Source organism: Ciconia boyciana, chromosome 2 (genome assembly GCF_034638445.1).
Source record: "Ciconia boyciana chromosome 2, ASM3463844v1, whole genome shotgun sequence".
NCBI lineage: Eukaryota > Metazoa > Chordata > Aves > Ciconiiformes > Ciconiidae > Ciconia > Ciconia boyciana.
Window position 1 is genome coordinate 21,926,781 of NC_132935.1, and position 12,924 is coordinate 21,939,704.

Below are 12,924 nucleotides of genomic sequence, written 5' to 3' on the forward strand. Positions count from 1 at the left end.
TTTGTAGCTCTGTGCCAGGATTTGTGGAAAAAAAATGGGTTGTACCCTGCAAGTAAATTGAACATTTTACCTATCATGTCCTGCTCTTTAAGAGAGATTCTGACACTCACTGAAAGTTATCTACAGTCCATTTACTTTGTTCTCATAGGACTAAGGAGTTCAGGATTATATGTGCTTTAGTTCTCTCCCCAGATCCAGAGGAAAATGAATGAGAGAGGGAAAGGAGTGGGAGAAAGCTCCCTGGGTCTGTCACTGCAAATTTCATGGATAACTTGTTGACCATATTGCAGCATTTGAATATGTCAAATATTCTGCACATAGGAGAATTTCATATTTTCTTAGACCTAAACAGTTATCTTAGACACAAGAATTACCAATGTGTGATAACATCAGGCAAGTTATTTCTTTACTGTTGCTGCAGATAGTTCATCCTGGAGGTTAGAGTTGGAGTTAAGGGTACATTTTTGTGAAGGTTATAAAATGAAAATGCAAATCTATTCATATTAAAATTAAGTGTGACATCTATCAAGCTGGACTTCTCCTTGTTTCTTGACACTGAAACTATTTGTTCCCTTGCAGCTTCCTAGAAAGCTCTTACTGCTACATACCCATAGTAGTAGGTTACATGTACATGTAATCTGACTGATCATCTCTTAGGCCAAAGATCATTTGAAGACACCCATCAAGGCTCCTCTCCAAAAACAGGCTCCCATTGTATCTACCCACTTATTCTTATGGGAGGTTAGTTGTGTGGTTAGTTGTGTGGACTGAGCTAAGATTTTGTGTTATTCTTTACTTAAATTGCTGTTACAATAACAAAATGCCAAGCTCTCTTAACGGAACCTGTACAAGGATTTTTATGCATAAATCATCAGATCCACTTATTCTAAAATATCTCTGTGCTTGTCTACAGTACTTTGTCTCCTTGGTTTCTACGGGTCTTTCTTCGTGGACTGCATACCACAACAGGGTTCCTAAGCCTCCTTGCTAAGGTTAATACCCTGGACACCTAATAACACAGCCACACTCATTGCCAGACTTCCAGCATAACGAGGACTTTGGGTTTACTTTTCATGTCTTCAGGAAGGTGAAAGTGGGTAGACACAAAGGTTTCCCAATGATTCTAAATATCAGTTGGTCTTTACATTGTAAATGATGCATCCACATCTGGACAAACAATAAAACTCTTGTATTTTGAATGCAGTCTGACAAATTCCTATACATCTATTGCATTCCATAGGATCCTGGTCCATCACTTGACCATATCTGATGTGTGTTCAAATCCGTAGCTTATGCTGTAGTTGGCCAGGTGGCCCAATATGCAAAGGGCATGCAGTATGGAAATGAACCCCATACAGGAACTTAGAAGTGTTCCCAGCTTCCTTGGTATAGCTGTCGCTGCATAACTGCCAAAATGATCCTCAGCACATTAAACAGAATTCATACACTGCACAAAACCAGAAACCCTAAATTAAACAGAGTGAATATTTTTGGAAGAAGCAAGGAAATTCCTCTAAGTAAAATTTACAAATCAATTGGTAATTCATTTAGAGTTGCTTTCCAGTTATAAAAATGAGGCTAGATTAATGCCAGTCAGTGCCATGCATGGATAAATTGCAGTCATTTGCTTTGCACTGAATCTAGGCTTCTAAACTAGGGTAACATTTGTGCTGACCACTGATCTCAGTTTTTTGTCTACATGTTGATCTTCTGTATGGCCAAATCAATACAGAGATTGATGACAAGGAGCCTGAGAAATTTTGCATTTATCATTTGAAAAAAATGCTGATACATGAATAACTGGGAGATCATTGTGTGCTGCAAACCCCCTTTTTCCTGCATGCTGTGGCTGTTGGCATTCTTTTCAGGTGCGAGAAGTATTCATCCTACACCACCATGCCAAAAAATCCTCCGAAGTATTAGTGCAGACATTTTGCTTCCTAAATCAGTAAGAAAATAAAAATATCTTGACTTCTATGTGTAAAAAATAATGTATAAGTTTACTGTAATGCAACCTTCAATACAATGTACCTACAAATACAAAATAGCAGCTTAGAAACTAGCCATTTGTAGTTACTTAAATAATTATTATAGAGTATTGTGTACAATAGGATGAGAATATAAAAGGTGGAATGTAAGTATATATAAAGAATATAAAAGAATAACGGTTTTTAATTGATAACTACAATTTACTTGCAGCTAAAATAAGTTTAGCATGTTTTAAATATTTTTTGTGTGTGTTTAATGATGTGAATCCTGAAAGTCTGCAGTATAAATTCTTAGAAGAACCTTTTTCTTAGAAAAGATCAACACTGACTGTAGTGTAAGCTTAATTAAACCTTATTTTACTACTAAAATTGTAGTGAAATGCAGGTGTTACTAAAGGCAATAAGGATTTTGCAATTGACTTTGAAAGTCAGGATTTCACTGTAATAGATTAGGAAGTTCTGTGGTAATATGCAGTTCATGTAATCTGTGTACTATTGGTTTTTCTCCCAAATTAGGTTGGAAATAGTTATTTTCACCTAAAACATTACACAATTGGAAATGCATAGCTCAAGCACATTAACTGTTTGGCTATTAACTTATTATTTACTTATTTAGGCTACAGATATATGCAGAAAGGACACAGAAATTTCTTTCTTTCAAGATTGTATTTATTTGCTAAATGTACAATTTCACAGCTGATTTAAAAAATGTGATCTTTTAAGTGTGGTTTCAACTATTTCTCTTAGGAGCTAATAGAGTTGAATGTGAACATAACTATTTTTTTTCTAAAAAGCATTTTTAAACATTTTGATTTTGCCAAAACAGTAATATTAAAATTGTAATATGCCACAAATATCCTCAAGTTCAGTAGTGCCTTAGAACTGTCAATCATTCTGAAGCAACTGGAAAACCTTCTTTGTTCTCTTTCTGCTATATAAAAACATATCCTAATGTGATCACTATTCATTCTTGTATGGTGCTTTTTATTGCCTGAAAATCCAAACTGGGACACTGTTATTTTATTTACTTACTAGTGACATGCATTTCATAACAGGTGCTAATTTTATATGGTAAGATGGCCCAACCATGTATTAAGCTCATTGTTTTGTATCTATCTGAAGCAGATGTTGCCACAAATATCATTGTTTGGCTGTATGTCTCTTTTTCTTTTTTCGCTCCGGTGTGTGCCTGTCAGTTCCTCTAATTTTTTTAATTTCTTTCCTATGTATTTTTAAAATGAAGGAGGTCTGTCTAATAATTACAAAGATTTCCTAACAGCTAAATCTCCATTTGCAGTCAGTGTAGCAACTTTTCCCCCTCTGTTAACTGCGAGTGTCAACATTACCTTCTACAACAGCATAAATTGCTGATTTCTAGCATATGGACATGGAATGCCAGATATGTTGTGGCTTAGCTGAGGCATTAAAGAAATCTCTCAGTGTTGCCGAATGCCGCTGCTTCCTCGGGTCAAGGAAATGCAGGTTGTGAATTTTGTATTAGAGAAACAAAAGGGGAAGAATATTTGGATTTTGGTAATATTTGAGGAAAAAGGAAGGAGAAGAGGCAAAGTCCTAGCTCCCCATTAGCTCTCGTTATTCCATGTGCAATACCAGGCTGCTATGGAGTACAGCTGAGCCCTTTCAAAATGTAAGTACAATCCACAAGAGCTGCATCGAAATAACAAAACACATTACATGCTGTAAATGAGGTGAACGCAGAATCTCTAAATTTAGAAAGGATGCTAAGAAATGCAAGTTAACTTTGTGGAAGATAGAAAAAGATAAACTGTTTTTTGGGATCGTGTATTGGCACTTTAAAAAACCCTTCATACTAGACAAAGTCTAAATATGCCCTACTAAGTTTGGCTCGTGTAACTATACTAAATAGGAGCCTACGACACTGAGTACATTGTTTAAAGACTACTTCAGGACGGTTTAAGAAGAGGATGATATAATCTAAATATGTGATAAAAAGAGATTACTGGTACATATAATATTCCTCACTGGCAGGCATTCCTATCATGTCATATCAAAGTCTAGCAAAATGTTGAAAGTTAGAAATGTTATCTAGCATTAGCAGGCATTTAAGGAACGTCTCTTGAATATTTCTAGCATAAAAAAGTATTTCATGTGATGTAAATGAATGGTAATTTTCTGACTTTAAAAGAGAACTGTGCCAGTACATTTCAGCATTCTGGACCCAATTCTGCAAACATGGAGATGCTTTCAATTTGCTCTGCCTGCCTTCCCGCCTTAGATGGCTGCGATTGCAGCGAAATTAATCCATTTAAAAATCTGTGGCTTAAACTTAAGGATTTTCAGTTTTTTTCCCTCTCTCTTTTTTTTCTTAGAATATCAATAAGTTCCAATTGAAGAGCGGATTCTTTTGCAATTCAGGCATGTGCCGGCGATAACGGGCGAGTTGGCATGAAGAGAGGCAGAGATGGATTAATTATGCAGAGAACATGGAAATTCTGCTTATCATCGGCTAGCAAAGGAGCCCAGCTCACATAATCAGCAAACGAAGGGAGAGAAAAAAATAACAATGCAATGGCACCTTCCAGCCCATCATCAGGATTTTTTCTACCCCCTTGTAATTAAAAAATAACATACACTTATAGCCCTATCTCCTGTGCAGGCAAGGAGTGGATGTCCACAAAATAATTGCACTGGGATATTAGAGCTGGGAACAAGGGCTGTCCATTCCTACTATCCCTTACTCTCTCCCTCCCTCTCTCTTCTGGCCTCTCCTAGGCACTTTCTTTCTGTCTGCATTCGGAATCAGATGAATGTCTCAGGTGACGTCCTATCTCAGTGTCCATAAGTCCCAAACCTCACCCTTATCAAGATTCAAGCAAACATGTATATGATAAATATTTGGAGTGCTGAAGCTGTGGGGTTTTATCCTGATCACCTATGAGCTATCTGCAGAAAATCACTTTGTTGAAAACCTTTCCAAATAGTCTTTCTGAGTTACAAAATGGACTGATTAGAAGGATTTTTTTTGTTGCTGTTCCTATTTCACTTTTGCTCAAAGAAGATCATGTTACCTGTAAAGTTGGGGTTTTTTTCTTTTTCATCTCATGCTTTTTTAAACACAAGGTAAAAAAGAAAGAAAAGCAACGGATTTATTGTTTAGATGAAATTATAGTTGTTTAACAAGGTTCAGTAGCAATATATTTGAGGAGAACTGTGTAATAAAAAAAAGAAATCTGTTTCTTGTAAAAAAAATAGATTGATTCTACATTCATTATTGTTCATTTGACTAATAGTATATCTCATAAAAATTAAGATGCAGACAGTATATTTTATAATTTTTCTCCATAGGCAGATGGTTTTACAAATGTGTTTTGCTGCTTTTGTATCCATCTACTGTTTTGCCCATTGCTCCGTGTGAGTCGTGCTCCCAGACTTCCTGAGCTCCAGTGTCCCTCCCCCTGGACTCATTGGTCAGCAGGGGAGACCGAACAGGGAGAATGAAGCCCAGAATGACAAAAATTATTCAAGGAGGAAGGGAGAGCAGTAGGCCAGGATTAGAAAGCTGGCTGTCTCTGGAAATGTAGTTTGTTCATTGAGTTCCTCCAAAGCGGGGGACCAGTGTGGGGCGCAGTTTGCACACCAGTAAATGAGCTCCTGGGGACTTTGATGATAACTGATTCTCTAAGTTTTTAAAAAATTTTTAATCCCCATTTGGGAACAATGATGAAGCTGGAAAAGAAAAATCTGATTCCATTGCAGAGTTACGCATGATAAATCAGTAATAAATTTTCACCAGTGTCCTTAAGAAAAGAAAAGCAGTTACAAAACTGGCAACTTAAAGACAAGATATTGTTCCAAACTCTACTCTGAGGCTCCATAGTATAAATCCAGAATAAAGCCACCGAGATCATTACATTATATAATCAAAGCAGTGCTAATGTATATGTGCACACATAGTCACACATGGTTTCAGGCAAAGGTTCAACAGGGTGAAGCTTATGCTGTTTGTTTCAGCAGAACAAGACCCTGTCTAAAATCCTGTATTAAAATTACCTCAGTGAGGTTTCTTTGTTTGTTTTAAATGAAGTTGGTGCAGACCAGCTCTTGGACACCGAAGCTCTTCCTGCACCACAGGGGTGCAGCAGCGGCATGGGCGCCCCTGGAAAAATCACTTCCAGCCTGAGAAATTCCCCTGTCCAATTCTTCTGACTCCCAGCCACTTCTCCCAGTGAAAATGCCAGCTAGGGGCACTTAGAGTTTGGTGTTCCCACTTGGGTGTTTTATGAATAGGAAATGGTCTGAGACCTTCAGCCATTCCAGCCACATCAGTACTTTGGGAGCAGATGGACTCTGGGATTCAGCTCCCTATCCCCATACCAGTCTTAGTGTAACTGTAGAGGGGACACAGCTAATACCAACCTGACGGCAGCCCTGTTGTAACAATAGTTGTTTAGCGTCGTCATTGGCAATGAATGGAATAAAAGGGAAAAAAAAAGAAAAAAAGAAAAAAGAAAAAGAAAGAAAAAAAAGGAAAAAAAAGATGAGGTGGTATGTCCATAGTCACAGGAAAAAATCAGAGGTACAGCCACCAGAAGAGCTAAGTACTCTCTAGATTACCTAGATCACCCATGTGTAGTCTAGAAGTTAGATTGGAGCTGGTAATCACTAATACCTTCATTGCAGAGGCCACAGCTGGTCACCTGCCTAAGCACTGTTTGTGAATAGAAGAAATCATGGTCAGAATCTAAACCAGCTGCCAATATCGTCCTCGAGCCTGTAAATAGATCTGCATAGCCAGGCATACGTTCACACAGAGATGCAGCTACAAGTTCACTTGGCGAGTTTCATCTTTAACAGTTCCTGGTATTAAGCAGGTTTTTGTTGCTCTGCTGTGATAGAAACTTTGCATAGAGAGCATACTTCTATAATCTTTTACATTTCCTGAAAACAAGTTTCAACATCTTTCACAATAGGAGGCAGATAATAGAATTCTCAGTAGCCGTAACAGTAAATGGATTTGTAATCTACCCATGATTAAAATTATTTTCATCATGAAGCAGAATTCTCATTATTGTTGCCATTTTAATATTATCAACTATAAAGTGTCTCAGTGATTGATACTATAGACAGCAAACCCCTATATTATGGTAATTAAATCTAAAATGAATCAGCCATCCTTATACGTCTTAGTATAGCACCTGATTATTTAAAAACAATTATATTGTGGTGTCACATAATGGGACACACTACTTTAAGGAACACACTGGTATAAGAACTGCTCAGGGTCAAAAAGTTGAGCCATAAGCAAAACAAAAAGGAAAAAGAAGAAAGATATGTTATCCCTAATTTTAAATAAAGGGGATTTAAATTTGTGAAGAATTTCAGTCTATTCTTTTCATAAGTTCTAAAATCTTTGCACAAGTCTGACTGGAGAGAAACAAACAGTTGTCCAAAATGTAGGCATCTCCTTGTTCATAGTATTTGCATGAGTGTGTGCTTGTACAGGCATATAGAAAGGAAAAAACCAAAACCCCTTTGCCTTTAATTGTTTTGATACTGTCTTTGAAGGAAACCAAGTAATTGTGTGAAAAAACCTAAACTGTCCCCTTTTAAAAAAAGGTAGTTCCCGCCCCAAGTTTTAGACTGGCAGTTTAGTGCTGTGTTAAATTGGAGCTAGCTCATGGATTAGTAGCTCTTCAAAGCAGATGTCAATATCTGGAAATGCTAAACGCGGCAAAAATATTCTAAAAAAATATTTTTTCACCCTTTCCGTATAAGAAGCTTTTATAGGGACAGGAGCTTCTCAACTGGAAGAGCGTTTATACCTTTTATCCCCTTAATCTTCAGCTGTTTTCAGTGCATTTTGCCACTGCCTGCTCTTACAAGCTACTTTTTTCATTTTGGTGAAATTTTAGTACAAAAAAATTCTTTAGTGCCTCCGTTCATTTGCAGATTTCACCAGGCTTGCAAAAGCACACCTGTTGTGCTGTCTGGATTTCCTTTTCTGATCATAGGCTTCTGACAAAGAGGGGGGAAAAGAAAGATTTTTATCAAACACTCTTCACCGGACAATGAATTTTCTTCACCATTTGAATGTATCTGTGGAATGCCTGAGTGATTCATTACAGCAGATTCTGAAGTATGACAATGGGCCGCAGAAATGACTGATGGTATCTTTTTCCTGATTTCATTTCCCTGATCCTCTTCATCCCTTGGCCTGTGTACCTCGATTAATTAGAAACCAGGGATTTTCACTCATCAGCTGATGGGTTTCATGCTCCACTCTGTCACAAATCTGCTGCTTGCACTATCTCTCTTACAGCTGGTGGCTGCTTTAAAAACTTTCTTTTTTCTTTTTTCTTTTTTTTCCCCTTTTTTGAAGCAGTGCTTTGTGACTACAGGTTTAGGCCTTTTTAAGATTCAGACATATTTTTAAAAAGAGATTAAAAATTAAAGTAAAGAAGATTCAAAATCTCTGATTAAGTTAATCCCTATCCAAATGATACTTGTCCAAAAATGAACTTTTTGAAGAGATAATAATGTAAATGTTTCATAGCTCTCAGCTTTCCAAGTTCTTTTTTCAAGATATAATAATTGAAGTATTATGCAAAGGATGAAAGTATATAAATATGATTTTTGTGAAAAAGGCCCATATGCTCAGTTCACATGCATTTTAGTCCTGCCTATACTATATTGTTAAGCCAATTGCATTTCAGATTTCGCTTGTATGAGGCACCTTATAATAGGATCCTGCAATAAATCATTGAACCATTATTGTTTCTGGAGGAAATATTTCATAATTGAAAATATGCTGCCCCTTAGGGTATATACCAAATTAAAATCACATGGTGATATAATCCCTAAGGAAACAAACCATAATTAAATAGTATTTAAAATGCAGAATATTTTGCAATAAAAATCCCCCTCAGAAACTTAAAATAATGTGTGAATCACAGACAACAAACATATCAATTATGTCTACCATAGAAAATGTAACCACTGCTAGTTTACTTTCTTATCATTATATATACCCTCCCAGAAGTGTTTCATTTAATTTCTTTGTTTAATATATTGTCAGCATTAAAACAGGAGCCTTCTTTTTCTCCCCCTTTTTTTTCTGTGTGAGCAAGGATCAGAAGCAGCACAGTCTTTCTGGAATGTCAGGCTTCGTGGACGCCATGTGTTACTGAGAGGGGCAATGCAGAGCCATAGACATCCACGTCTTTTGTTTCTATGGATTAAAATAGATCAAGTCTACAACATGGTTAAATTTAATTATGATGCTTTGAGCCTCTGTATTATTGATTGATGGCCTAGGTATGTAAGTATACACATAATATCCCATGATGCAGTCATCTGCCAGGCAGGAATTTGCTCGAGCAAAAATATTTTCTGTTTATTCCTTTCCTCGCTTTTCATTTTGTGTCAAAATAAAAGGTGTGGCTGGTGCGTAAGGATGCAAAAGCAAATAGATAATCAACATTTCTGTGCAATTAAAAATTAACTTTAAAATGTTAAATGAATTACCTTCATTCACTAATTTTTATGGTTACTCTCTGCACTAACTTATTTTGCTCATCAATGATAGGATGCCTTTACAAGGCAGCCTCCATAAGCTAGCCTGGTGTACGGAGGATCCTTGCTGCCCTGCAGCACTCTAGACCTTGGCAACCTGCAGCAGAGGGTCAGCCATGCCGTGCCCAGCTGTGCAACTGCGCTTGCTGTGTCCCAGGACCAGTTCCAAGCAGACCTTGATGGCATGTGCTCAGCTCAGATACTACCTTCTCAGATTGCGCTTCTTGATGTAATACTACATTTATACTAAAAAAAAAAAAAGAGGGCCATCGGAAATGTTCTCTTTGGGATTTTTTTTTCTTTGCTGCCAGTTCGATATTGGTTAGGAACAGGAGGACTAATAATATCCCAAGTACTCCAATTTTTATGGAACAGATTCTGCAGCCAGACATTTTCAGCCCTTTGGCAGCTTACGGTTTGTGTAAACACATTAGAAATTGCATATTGTGTTTCATGGGAATTTGACCATAGACACCTACTGGTTTTTCATGACAAAAAAATAGCGTTATTTTGATTAGTTTTATATAACTTATTCCCCCAAAATCAAGTCAAGGCCTTTGTAAATATTCATCCATGTAAGTCTTCTGTCATTTCTATTTTGCAATCTCCCTTGTGTCCTACTCCCAATCAACCAGTTCAGAAGTTTGCTGCTAAAACCATTTCCCAAGTCATTATTCTGAATTCCTTTACTAGATCCTTTAGCTTGACCACATCAAGATCAAGCTCACAGTTCTTCCCTTGGAGATTAGCCCTATCCTTCACAGCTTTGCCACGCACACCAGCTGCTAGTTCAGCCTGCAGCCTTCTCCACTGCTGGTGCTGGTGGGAGAGTCCTCACCATCACCTCCAGGACCTAGTCCCCAGGCACCTCTCTTATGGTGCAGCCACTAATCCCTCTGTGACCATGTCTCCAAAATGATTCCATGTCTAATTCAATGTGATAATTCTCCAGATTCCCCAGCTGAGTCCTTCCAACTTCATCTTCTATCTAACCCCATCTTTAGTGTCAGCATGGTTGGACACCAATAAGAAATCAGCTGTTTAATAGCAGATGGAAATGGAATGGATGAGATGAGAATGTGGATTTTCCTTGTATTTAAAGTGTTAATACATGCAATAAATAGAAGTGCTACATTGTGGACTTCCAGGAACTGTAGTTTCCCTGTGTTTCAGAGCATGGTGCTCCAGTCTCCAGCCTTAAAAAAAGTAGGCACTGCCAGTTGATGGCTTTGTGGATCTTAAGGCACGTCTTACTTTCTCTGTCCAGACACCCCATACTGAGTAAATAATTTACATTAGCTTTTTTTTTTTCTTTTAATCAGCTTTTATGCTCCTTCAGCCAGGAACAGATCTTTGTACATCTTTGCTCTGGGGCATATGGGTTCAAATATTTACATAGTCTACTTCAGGTTGCTGTAACCATTTAATTGAAGTACAGGCACCTGTATTTAGGACTTCAACTTTCCTATATAGTAAAGATAGGAAAAGTTAGGAGCCTTCAGAAAGTGATTTAGAGCTCTAAAAGCAGCTGTGTGGAGTTACAAAGGGTGAATATTCCTCCCCCTCGCTCCTGGTGATGAGCACAATGAGGTTCTGATCCTGATGGCGCCTTTCTGGGAATGAAACAATGATAATATGAAAAAACGATAATAATTTTAACTGTCATTTGAGTCTTGAATAATTCTGTGTGTTACAGAAGAAGACCTTTAAGAAACAATCTGTGAAACTGAACATTTATTTTGTGGAATTGAACCCTGATGAACTGAAATCCCATTATCATTTCATTTGTTCCCTGAGATTCATTTCTCTGCAGATTTCCAAAGAACAGCACTAGATCAGTACATCTCTCAGCCCAAGCCTACCAGTCATCATCAACACTATCTTTGTATTTGAAAATTAAAAAGTTAATTAAAAAGCAGGGATGGATAAGAATTTGCATTTCTGATCAACAAAGTTTTTAAAGTTTCTCTTGCTATCAGACGTAGTAAGAAAAAAATATCATGCCAGACAATTTTACCTGTTTATTAAGAAGCAGAAGGACTTATTTAGGGTAGGAAACACCTATTTGCTTTTATACAGAGACATTATTATCTATATTTTTCTCTAAACTCAGAAAGACATTATCAACAGCTCCTTTTCCAGGTTGCCTAATTCCAAGATTACAGGTGAATAAAAATGCAAACAAATAAGTTTTTTGCTGTGACACAGACAGCATTTTGAAAGGATCTCCAAAGGCAGTCAAGGGGTGCAGTGGAAGCATAGGAAATTTAAGTGACCTGTTGAGGGTAACACAGCAGACAGGAAATATGGGGGAGGAACACTGGCTTCCCAACCTGGCTTTTTAACTTAGTCCTTGATAAAGACACATCCCCTAAAAACAAATGCTGTCATAGATACCCTGAACTTCATCAGACCTAATCAGCTTGAAAATGTCCTTGAAAACAATGTCCTTCACTGCAGTGCTAAGGCGTAAAAAAACTCTCCCAAAATGAGCACATTTGTGGATGCTTCTGTGTTGCTCGTCTACTGTAAAGAGGTTGGACCTGGACTGCTTTCCCATCAGTAGGACCTGATGCTGTTAGACAGAGGGACTGGGCTCTCTTACACCTGTCCCTAAGCCCACTGCCAAGAGGGAAGTCTCAGTCACTGTTTGCCTAGTTAGATCCACGACTGAAAGGGAGACAACATCCAAATTATTACTCCTGTCGACTTTTCTGCTCAGCAGGGAGTTCAAGCTGGTCTGTGTCACACTAATTCTAAGCAGAACCATGAAAAAAAGCTGTTTCAAATGCCTGTGTGTAAAAGCAGCATTGGTCAGAACTGGGGGCAATCAGGATTCATAACAGTTAAAGCAATGAAATTGCACACATGCAAATCCACCATTTTTGGACAAATTCATATTCATCATACTTTGATTTATTTTTTACAAATTTGATGGACCACTCATTTTTATCAGAAAGAGTAAAAACTTAGAAATTCAGAACACCAGCATTATTTTTCTCAGAAGAAAAACATCTAGCACAATCCTGGTTTGATTGCCATCGCTGAGAGTGGACACTTGAAAAAGGAGTCCACTTCTGAAGGGAGTCCACTGTGAAAACAGGGCAAATCTTCCCTTGCTATAACCTGCATCCAGCAATGTAAGGCTTAAGGACTTCCTGAGCTGGAAGGTGAATCTCCCTCCTTGTGCTTAACAAGTCTAGGAGAACGTTCTCTTCCACAAATGTGCGTAATTGCTTTTTTTAACACAGTAATACATTGGGCTTCCACAACATCCTGGGCTCACCCAGACTGCACAGCTGACTATGTGAACTGTATGAAGAACTTCCTTCTGCATAAAAATTTACATTAATTTAAATTGATAAGGGTTCTCGTGCTACAA